Here is a 12,061-nt window from a genome sequence, read left to right as displayed (position 1 = left end):
ATGTGAAAAGAAAGCAATCCTCAAACCCCTTATATGCTGAAGAAGGCGCTGGATGTGGCCCTTGTGACCAAAGGGATCAAGGAATATGGAGAGAAAGCTGGAGAGGGATACTGAAAGTGATCAACAATGGTCATATTGAATGGTGGTGCAGGTGCTGTAAACTGAAACAAAAGCAGAAAATGCTGGAAAATCTCAGCACATCTGACAGCATCTGTGGAGAGAGAATAGAGCCGGCATTGAAAGTCTGGATGACCCTTCCCAGCCCTGACGAAGGGTCATCCAAACTTGAAACATTGGCTCTATTCTCTCTCCACAGATGCTGTCAGACCTGCTGAGATTTTCCAGCATTTTCTGCTTTTGTTTCAGATTCCAACGTCTGCAGTATTTTGCTTTTATCTTAGACTGTGGGTGGAAACTGGAGCATCCGGAGGACATCCATGCAGATATGGGGAGAATGTGCAAACTTCACACAGTCACCCGAGGCCGGAATGGCCTACTCCTGCACCTATTTTCTATGTTTCTAAAAGGAATTAAGGAACAAGATTCTGCTTTTAAAACTTTTACTTTAATGGTCAATCTTAAAAACAACATAAAATTAATCCTGCACTAACAGACAAATGGTATTTTGTTCCTAAGTGAAGTTCATGTTAGACAATTGATACCACAAAGATAAGTCTTATGAAAAAAGCACTCATCACTTTCTGTACAAATGTGGCCCCATATGCAAGTTTCAAAGTTTTTTTTACTCAACCTCAGGTAGCTTGGATCCCTCACTTTTCCCACAGAATGGAATTGGCCCCCTGAGTCATTTGCCCTAGCAGCGGTATTCTGTCTGGCAAGGCACACATCTATAAACCTCTCCCAATCAGTTCTGATGGTACAGTTTTCCAGAGTACCTTTCTAATCAACCAACCAAGTAACAACATCCACTTCGCAGCCTGGTCCACTGAGTTCTTTAGCATACCTGAGCTATTCACAATGCGTTTAGGATTCAGTCCCATTTAGCTCATTAATACATTGCCTCATTGATAACTTCTTGAGTTAGAGTCATAGAGTTACAGAGATTTACAGCATGGAAACAGGCCCTGCGGCCCAACTTGTCCATGCTGCTTCTTTTTTTAAAACCCCTAAGCTAATCCCAATTGCCCGCAGATGGCCCTTATCCTTCTATACCCATCGTACCCATATAACTATCTAAATGTTTTTAAAAGATAAAATTGTACCCGCCTCTACTACTACCTCTGGCAGCTTTCTCCCGACACTCTCCACTCTCTGTGTGAAAAAACTGCCCCTCTGGGCACTTTTGTATCTCTCCCCTCTCACCTTAAACCTATGCCCTCTAGTTTTAGACTCCCCTACCTTTGGGAAAAGGTATTGACTATCTAACTGATCTGTGCCCATCATTATTTTATAGACCCCCTATAAGAACATAAGAAATAGGAGCACGAGTAGGCCATCTAGCCCCTTGAGCCTGCCCCACCATTCAATAAGATCATGGCTGATCTGGTAGTGGTTCAGTTCCACTTACCCGCCTGCTCCCCATAACCTTTAATTCCTTTATTGGTCAAAAATCTAACTACCTGTGACTTAAACACATTTAACGAAGTAGCCTCCACTGCTTCAATGGACAGAGAAATCCAAAGATTCACTACCCTCTGGGAGAAGAAGTTCCTCCTCAACTCTGTTCTAAATTGACTCCCCCTTATTTTGAGGTTGTGTCCTCTAGTTCTTGTTTCCATTCTGAGTGGAAATAATCTCGCTGCTTCTACCCTGTCTAGCCCCTTCATTATCTTGTATGTCTCTATAAGATCTCCCCTCAACCTTCTAAACTCCAACGAGTACAGGCCCAGTCTACTCAATCTCTCCTCATAAGCTAACCTCCTCATCTCCGGAATCAACCTGGTGAACCTTCTCTGCACTCCCTCCAAAGCTAATATATCCTTTCACAAATAAGGAGACCAAAATTGCACACGCTACTCGAGGTGCGGCCTCACCAGTACCTTGTACAATTGCAGCAAGATCTCCCTGCTTTTATACTCCATACCCCTCGCAATAAAAGCCAACATTCCATTTGCCTTCTTGATCATCTGCTGTATCTGCAAGCTTATCTTTTGTGATTCATGCACAAGAACCCCCGGGTCCCTCTGCACAGTAGCATGTTGTAATTTTTCACCATTTAAATAATAGTCCATTTTACTATTATGCCTTCCAAAGTGGATAACCTCACACTTGCCCATATTATACTCCATCTGCCAGATCCCTGCCCCCTCACTTAGCCTATCCAAGTCTCTCTGCAGACTTTCTGTGTCCTCCACACAATTTGCATTCCCACTCATCTTTGTGTCATCCGCAATCTTTTTTACCCTACACTCGGTTCCCTCCTCCAGATCATCTATGTATATGATAAACAGTTGAGGCCCCAGCACCAATCCCTGCGGCGCGCCACTAGTCACCAACTGCCAACCAGAAAAGCACCCATTTATTCCAACTCTCTGCTTTCTGTTAGATAGCCAATCCTCAATCCACGCTAACACTTTACGTCCAACTCCGTGTATCTTTGTTTTATGCAGCAACCTTTTGTGAGGCACCTTATCGAACGCCTTCTGGAAATCTGAAAACACATCTACCGGTTCCCCTCTGTCTACCGCACTCGTTATATCTTCATAAAAATCTAGTAAATTCATCAAACATGACTTTCCCTTCATGAATCCATGCTGCGTCTGCTTGACTGAACCATTCTTTTCCAGGTGTCCTGCTATTTCTTCCTTAATGATAGATTCCAGCATTTCCCAACTATGGATGTTAAGCTAACCGGCCTGTAGTTACCCGCCTTTTGTCTACCTTTTTTAAACAGTGGCATTACATTAGCTGTCTTCCAATCCGCTGGCACCTCTCAGCCTCCTACGCTCCAGAGAAAAATGTCCAAGTCTATCCAACCTTTACTTATAACTCATTCCATCAAGTCCTGGTAGCATCCAGTAAATTTTTTTGCACTCTTTCTAGTTTAATAATATCCTTTCTATAAGAGGGTGACCAGAATTGCACACAGTATTCCAAGTGTGGCCTTACCAGTGTCTTGTACAACTTCAACAAGCCATTCCAAGAGTTCTTTCTTACTGCCAAACAGAAATCTGACCTTTCTTCTCCTCACACCAGGAATACTACCTCTGCTTTTGACCCCAACAGGAGTGCCTGTGTGTTACAATACAAGCTGTAAATATGATACCCAATTAGCTTTGCTTCCTTTTTTGGTCAGCTGGCTCCCATCTCCAACCCACTTCAGCCAGAATATAACCTCTTAGAAGTGACGTTATAACTATGAATCCCAACTAAATCATAGTATGGTTGAATTTAAAATACAGATGGAGCGTGAGAGGAGGTAAAACCCAATACCAGTGTCTTGTGCTGAAACAAAGGAGACTGCAATGGGATGAGGGAGGAGTTGGCTCAGGTAAACTGGGAGCAAAAACTTTATAGTGGGACAATTGAGGAACAGTGGAGGGATTTCAAAGCGACTTTTCACAGTGCTCAGCAAAAGTATATACCAGTGATAAGGAAGGACTGTAGAAAAAGAGATAATCAGCCATGGATATCTAAGGAAATAATGGAGGATATCAAATTAAAAGAAAATGCATACAAAGTAGCAAAGATTAGTGAGAAACTAGAGGATTGGGAAATCTTTAAAATTCAGCAGAAAGCCACAAAAACAAGCTATAAAGAAAAGTAAGATGGATTATGAGAGTAAACTAGCTCAGAATATAAAAATAGATAGCAAAAGTTTCTACAAATATATAAAACGAGAAAGAGTAGCCAAAGTAAACATTGGTTCTTTACAGGATGAGAAGGCGAATGTAATAACTGGAAATGAGAAAATGGCTGAGGCATTGAACAGGTGTTTTGTGTCGGTCTTCACAGTGGAAGACACAAATAACATGCCAAAAATTGATGATGGGAAGGCAATGGCAGGTGAGAACCTAGAAACTATCATTATCACAAAAGAAATAGTGTTGGGCAAGTTAATGGGGCTAAAGGTAGACAAGTCTCCTGATCCTGATGGAATGTATCCCAGGGTACTAAAAGAGATGGTGGGAGAAATAGCAAATGCACTAGTGGTAATTTACCAAAATTCGCTGGACTCTGGGGTGGTTCCCGCAGATTGGAAAACAGCAAATGTGACGCCACTCTTTAAAAAAGGAGGTAGACAAAAGGCAGGTAACTACAGACTGGTTAGCTTAACTGCTGTAGTAGAGAAAATGCTTGAATCTATCATCAAGGAAGAAATAGCGAGACATCTGGATATAAATTGTCCCATTGGTAAGATACAGCATGGGTTCATGAAGGGCAGGTCATATTTAACTAATCTGGTGGAATTCGTTGAGAACATTACATGCGCAATGGACAATGGGGAACCTGTGGACATGATGTATCTGGATTTCCAGAAGGCACTTGACAAAGTGCCGCACCAAAGACTGCTATGTAAGATAAAGATGCACAGTGTTATGAGTTAGGTATTAGCATGGATAGAGGATTGGTTAACAGCAGAAAGCAAAGAGTAGGGGTAAATGGGTGTTTTTCTGGTTGGTGATCAGTGACTAGTGCTGCGCCTTTGGGATCAGCATGGGACCACAATTGTTTACGACTTACATAGATGATGGGGACCATCATCATAGTTGGGGACCAAGTGCAGTGTATCAAAATTCGCAGATGACACGAAGATAGCTGGAAGAGTAAAGTGTGCAGAGGACGCTGAAAGTCTGCAAAGGGATATTTGAAAGTCTGCAAAGGGATGGTAAAGAAGGAATGTAGTAGAAGGGATAACCAGCTGTGGTTATCTAAGGAAATAAAGGAGAGTATTAAAAGCTGATGCGTTCAGAGTGGCTAAAAGTAGTGGGCGATTAGAAGATTGGGAAAAATTTAAAAATCAACAAAGAATGACTAAGAAGGTGATAAAGAAAGGAAAGATAGAGTATGAAGCTAAACTAGCACTAAATATAAAAAGTTCAGTAAAAGTTTTTACAAATATATAAAGAAGAGAAGGCTGGCTAGGGTGAATGTTGGACCCTTAGAGGATGAGAGGGGGGGATTTAGCGGTGGGAGATGAGGAAATGGCTGAGGCTTTAAATAAGCTTTTTGCCTCGGTCTTCATGGAGGACATGAACAGTTTGCTGGATCTTAAAGATAGAAGGGTGGTAGGAGTTGAGGGCCTGAATGCGATTACTGTCACTGGAGAGGTAGTGCTTGATAGATTAATGGGACTGAAGGTGGACAAGTCCCCAGGACCGGATGGAATGCATCCCAGGGTTCTGAAAGAAATGGCAGAGGTGATAACGGATGCCTTAGTAATTATTTATCAAAATTCGCTGGATTCCGGGGAAGTGCCAGAAGATTGGAAAACGGCTAATGTTGTGCTGCTGTTTAAAAAAGGTAAAAAGTCTGACAACACCAGGTTTTAGTCCAACCTATTTATTTGATAATATACTCACAAGCTTTCGGGGTTAGTCCCTTCGTCAGGTGAATGGAGAGTTCTGGCCTCAGACAGAGCATATAAAGCACAGACAGTTTAGAGATTACTGATTAGAATGCGAATCCTTACACCTAACCTGCTGTTCAAGACCTGAAGTGGCTGATAATGTGAGTGGAAGGAGCACTGATCACAGTTTAAAGAGATGTGTATTGTCTCCAGACAGTACAGTAAGTGAGGTTTTGCAAACCCAGGCAAGTCACGGGGGTTACAGATAGTGCGACATGAACCCAAGATCCCTGTTGAGACCGTCCTCATGTGTGCGGAACTTGGCTATCAGTCTCTGTTCAGCGACTCTGCGCTGTCGTGTGTCGTGAAGGCCGCCTTGGAGAATGCTTACCCGAAGGTCAGAGGCTGAATGCCCGTGACCACTGAAGTGTTCGCCAACAGGAAGGGAGCAGTCTTGCCTGGTGACTGTCGAGCGATGTTCATTCATCCGTTGTCGTAGCGTCTGCATGGTCTCCCCAATGTATCATGCTTCGGGACATCCTTTCTTGCAACGTATCAGGTAGACAATGTTGGCCGAGTTGCAAGAGTATTTACCATGTACCTGGTGGATGGTATTCTCACGTGTGATGATGGTATCCATGTCGATGATCCGGCATGTCTTGCAGAGGTTGCTGTGGCAGGGTTGTGTGGTATTGTGGTCACTGTTCAACAGACCATTGTTCGCAGCAAACTACCCAGCCTTCAGGAGAACAGTGACCACAATACCACACAACCCTGCCACAGCAACCTCTGCAAGACATGCTGGATCATCGACATGGATACCATCATCACACGTGAGAATACCATCCACCAGGTACATGGTAAATACTCTTGCAACTCGGCCAACATTGTCTACCTGATACGTTGCAAGAAAGGATGTCCCGAAGCATGGTACATTGGGGAGACCATGCAGACGCTACGACAACGGATGAATGAACATCGCTCGACAGTCACCAGGCAAGACTGTTCCCTTCCTGTTGGCGAACACTTCAGTGGTCACGGGCATTCAGCCTCTGACCTTCGGGTAAGCATTCTCCAAGGCGGCCTTCACGACACACGACAGCGCAGAGTCGCTGAACAGAGACTGATAGCCAAGTTCCGCACACATGAGGACGGTCTCAACAGGGATCTTGGGTTCATGTCGCACTATCTGTAACCCCTGTGACTTGCCTGGGTTTGCAAAACCTCACTTACTGTACTGTCTGGAGACAATACACATCTCTTTAACCTGTGATCAGTGCTCCTTCCACTCACATTATCAGCCACTTCAGGTCTTGAACAGCAGGTTAGGTGTAAGGATTCGCATTCTAATCAGTAATCTCTAAACTGTCTGTGCTTTATATGCTCTGTCTGAGGCCAGAACTCTCCATTCACCTGACGAAGGGACTAACCCCGAAAGCTTGTGAGTATATTATCAAATAAATAGGTTGGACTAAAACCTGGTGTTGTCAGACTTTTTACTGTGTTTACGCCAGTCCAACGCCGGCATACCCACATCATGTTTAGAAAAGGTAGCAGACAAAAGGCAGGGAATTATAGGCCGGTTAGTTTAACGTCTGTAGTTGGAAAAATGCTAGAATCCGTCATCAAAAAAGAAAAAGCGAGGCACCTGGAAAAGGATGGTTTGATCGAGCAGACGCAGCACGGATTCGTTACGGGGAAGTTGTGTTTGATGAATTTATTGGATTTCTATGAGGATGTTTCTAGTGCGGTAGACAGAGGGGAACCAGTGGATGTGGTGTTTCTTGATTTTCAGAAGGCGTTTGATAAGGTGCCGCACAAAAGGTTGCTACAGAAGGTTAGGGTGCACGGAGTTGGGGATAAGGTGTTAGCGTGGATAGAGGATTGGTTGCCTAATAGGAAGCAGAGAGTTGGTATCAATGGATGCTATTCTGGTTGGCAGTTGGTCATGATGTGGGAATGCCGGCGTTGGACTGGCGTAAACACAGTAAAAAGTCTGACAACACCAGGTTTTAGTCCAACCGATTTATTTGATAATACTCACAAGCTTTCGAGGGGACTGCCTCTTATCCATTCACCTGATGAAGAGGCAGTCCCCTCGAAAGCTTGTGAGTATTATCAAATAAATTGGTTAGACTAAAACCTGGTGTTGTCAGACTTTTTACTGGCAGTTGGTGACCAGTGGAGTGTCGCAGGGATCGGTGCTGGGGCCTCAGCTATTTACCATTTATATAGATGATCTGGAGGAGGGGGCTGAGTGTGCGGTGACGAAATTTGCTGATGACACGAAGATGAGTGGAAAAGCAAATTGCGTGGAGGGTGTGGAAAGTCTGCAGAGGGATCTGGATAGGCAAAGTGAGTGGGCGAGGACTGGCAGATGGAGTATAATGTTAGCAAGTGTGAGGTCATCCACTTTGGCAGAAATCATAGTAGAAGGGATTACTATTTAAAAAGCGAAAAGCTGCAGCATGCTACGGTACAGAGGGACCTGGGGGTCCTTGTGCATGTCGCAAAAACCCAGTCTGCAGGTGCAGCAGGTGATCAAGAAGGCGAATGGAATGTTGGCCTTTATAGCGAGGGGGATAGAATGTAAAAGTAGGGAGGTCTTGCTGCAACTGTACAGGGCACTGGTGAGGCCACAGCTGGAGTACTGTGTGCAGTTTTGGTCGCCGCACTTGCGGAAGGATATATTGGCCTTGGAGGGAGTGCAGAGGAGGTTCACTAGGCTGATACTGGAGGTGAGGGTGTTGGACTATGAAGAGAGACTAAATAGACTGGGTTTGTACTCGTTGGAGTTTAGAAGGATGAGGGGGTATCTTATAGAGACATATAAGATAATGAAGGGGATGGATAGGGTAGAGGTAGAGAGATTCTCCCCGCTTAGAAAGGATAGCAGGACTAGAGGGCACAGCCTGAAGATAACGGGGGAGGAGGTGGGCAGTTTAGATCGGAGTTGAGGAAGAACTTCTTCACTCAAAGGGTGGTGAATCTCTGGAATTCTCTGCCCGTTGAAATGGTGGATGCTACCTCGCTAAATATATTTAAGTCACAGGTAGATAGGTTTTTGACAGACAAGGGAATTAAGGGTTATGGGGAGAAAGCGGGAAAGTGGAACTGATCCACTTCAGATCAGCCATGATCTTATTGAATGGTGGGGCAGGCTCGAAGAGCTAGATGGCCTACTCCTGCTCCTATTTCTTATGTACTTATATAGATAATCTAAGTGAGTGGGTGAGTGTCTGGCAGATGGAGTACAATGTTGGTAAATGTGAGGTCATACATTTTGGTAGGAATAACAGCAAAATGGACTGTTATTTAAAAGCATGCTGCCGTGCAGGGGGACCTGGATGTCCTTGTGCAGGAATCTCAAGGAATTGGTTTGCAGGAGCAGCAGGTAATTAAGAAGGCAAATGGAATTTTGTCCTTCATTGCTAGAGGGATGGACTTTAAAAACAGCGAGATTGTGTTACAGCTGTATAAGATGCTGGTGAGACCACACCTGGAGTACTGTGTACAATTTTGGGCTCCTTACTTGAGAAAAGATATACTGTCACTGGAGGGGGTGCAGAAGAAATTCGCTAGATTGATTCCGGAGCTGAGAGGGTTGGCTATGACATAGGTAGGAAAAGGGACGGGGATATAAAACAGAAATTCAGAGAGTTAGGGTGGAAGCTCAGGGCTAAAACAAGCAGAGTGGTTATCTCTGGTTTGTTACCTGTGCCGCAGGATAGCATGGAGAAGAATAGAGAGAGAGAACATTTGAATTCGTGGCTAAAGGGATGGTGCAGGAGGGAAGGGTTCAGATACTTGGACAATTGAGGCTCGTTCTGGGGTAGGTGGGACCTCGACAAGAGGGATGGTCTGCACCTGAACCAGAGGGGAACTAATATCTTGGGGGGAAAATTTGCCAATGCTATTCAGGGGGATTTAAACTGATTCAGAGGGGGGATGGGAACCTGAAATGTAGCTCCAATGTACAGGAGGATGAGAATAGGGAGGTCATGGATAATGTTTCTAGGTCACAGCAGTGTATTGGCAGACGGGAGGGTGGTTTGAAGTGCGTACACTTTAATGCGAGGAGCGTACGCAATAAGGTGGATGAACTTGCAGCCTGGATTGGTGCCTGGGACTTTGATGTTGTGGCCATTTCAGAGACATGGATAGAGCAGGGACAGGAATGGTTGTTGCAGGTTCCAGGGTTCAGATGTTTCAGTCAGAGCAGAGAAGGTGGTAGAAGAGGGGGAGGCGTGGCATTGTTAGTCAAGGACAGTATCACGGTGGCAGAAAGGACATTTGATGTGGACCTGTCTATTGAGGTAGTATGGGCTGAGATTAGAAACAGGAGAGATCACCCTGTTGGGAGTTTTTTGTAGGCCTCCAAAATGTTCCAGAGATGTGGAGGAAAGGATTGCAAAGATGATCCTGGATAGGTGCGAAAGTAACAGGGTAGTTGTTATGGGGGCTTTAACTTTACAAGTATCGATTGGAAAAGCTATAGTTCAAGCACGTTAGAGGGGTCAGTTTTTGTCCAATGTGTGCAGGAAGGTTTCATGACACAGTATGTAGATAGGCCAACAAGAGGTGAAGCTACATTAGATTTGGTACTGGGTAATGAACAAGACCAGGTGTTAGACTTGAAGGTAGGTGAGCACTTTGGTGATAGTGACCACAATTCGGTTACGTTTACCTTAGTGATGGAAACGGATGGGTATATACCGAAGGGCAGAAGTTATAGCTGGGGGAAAGGTAATTATGAGGCTCTTAGGCGAGATTTAGGATACATAGGATGGAGTAGGCAATTGCAGGGGCTGGGAACATCTGAAATGTGGAGCTTATTCAAGGAGCAGCTCCTGCGAGTCCTTGATAAATATATACCTGTCAGGCAGGGAGGAAGTGGTCGAGCGAGGGAACCGTGGTGTACTAAGGAAGTTGAATCTCTGGTGAAGAGGAAGAAGGAGGCTTATGTAAAGATGAGACGTGAAGGCTCAGTTAGGGCACTGGAGAGTTATAAATTAGCCAGAAAGGAGCTAAAGAGAGAGTTAAGAAGAGCTAGAAGAGGACATGAGAAGACTTTGGTGGATAGGATCAAGGAAAATCCTAAAGCTTTCTACAGGTATGTCAAGAATAAACGATTGGTTAGGGCAAGATTAGGGCCAGTCAGGGACAGCAGTGGGAAGTTGTGCGTGGAGCCTGAAGAGATAGGAGAGGCACTAAATGAGTATTTTTCGTCAGTATTCACACAGGAAAAAGTCAGTGTAGTCGAGGAGAATACTGTGATACCAGGTAGTAGACTAGACGGGATTGAGGTACATAAGGAGGAGGATTTGGCAATTCTTAAGAGTGTGAAAATAGATAAGTCCCCTGGCCTGGGTGGGATTTACCCTAGGATTCTCTGGGAGGCTAGGGAGGAGATTGCAGAGCCTTTGGCTTTGACCTTCATGTCGTCATTGGCTTCAGGTATAGTGCCGGAAGACTGGAGGATAGCAAATGTTGTCCACTTGTTCAAGAAGGGGAGTAGAGACCATCCTGGGAATTATAGACCATTGAGCCTTACTTCTGTTGTGGGCAAAGTTTTGGAAAGAATTATAAGGGATAGGATTGATAATCATCTAGAGGGAAATAAATTGATTAGGGATAGTCAACACGGTTTTGTGAAGGGTAGGTCATGCCTCACAAATCTTATCGAGTTTTTTGAAAAGGTGACCAAAGAGGTGGATAAGGGTAAGGCAGTTGACGTGGTGTATATGGATTTTAGCAAAGCGTTTGATAAGGTTCCCCATGGTAGGCTACTGCAGAAAATGCAGATGCATGGGATTGAGGGTGATTTAGCAGTTTGGATCAGGAATTGGCTAGCTGATAGAAGACAGAGGGTGGTGGTTGATGGGAAATATTCAACCTGGAGTTCAGTTACAAGTGGTGTACCTCAAGGATCTGTTTTGGGGCCACTACTGTTTGTCATTTTTATAAATGACCTAGATGAGGGTGTAGAAGGATGGGTTAGTAAATTTGCTGACGACAGCAAAGTCGGAGGAGTTGTAGACAGTGAGGATGGATGTTACAGTTTGCAGAGGGACATAGATAAGCTGCAGAGCTGGGCCGAGAGGTGGAAGATGGAGTTTTTTATGGAAAAGTGTGAGGTGATTCACTTTGGTAAGAATAACAGGAGTACAGAATATAGGGCTAATGGAAGGACTCTTAGTAGTGTTGACGAGCAGAGAGATCTCGGGGTACATGTGCATAGATCCCTGAAAGTTGGCACCCAGGTTGATAAGGTTGTTAAGAAGGCGAACGGTGTGTTAGCTTTTATTGGTAGAGGGATTGAATTTTGGAGCCGTGAGGTCATGTTACAACTGTACAAAACTCTGGTGCGGCTGCACTTGGAGTATTGCGTACAGTTCTGGTCGCCGCATTATAAGAAAGATGTGGAGGCATTGGAAAGGGTGCAGAGGAGGTTTACCAGGATGTTGCCTGGTATAGTGGGAAGGTCTTATGAGGAAAGGCTGAGGGACTTGAGGTTATTTTCATTGGAGAGAAGAAGGTTACAAAGTGACCTGATTGAGGCATACAAGATGATGAAAGGATTGGATAGAG

General features: G+C 44.5%; 1 protein-coding gene across 3 annotated transcripts in view; it reads left to right on the top strand.

Moving 5' to 3' along the window:
- The window catches only part of tmem63c (transmembrane protein 63C), a 217,116-nt gene that overhangs the window by 67,782 nt on the left and 137,273 nt on the right, over positions 1-12,061 (top strand). The window lies entirely within an intron of this gene.

Source organism: Carcharhinus amblyrhynchos, chromosome 14 (genome assembly GCF_965287045.1).
Source record: "Carcharhinus amblyrhynchos chromosome 14, sCarAmb.v2.hapA, whole genome shotgun sequence".
NCBI lineage: Eukaryota > Metazoa > Chordata > Chondrichthyes > Carcharhiniformes > Carcharhinidae > Carcharhinus > Carcharhinus amblyrhynchos.
The sequence above is the reverse complement of the archived record's forward strand: the minus strand, read 5'-3'. Positions and strand labels throughout refer to the sequence as shown.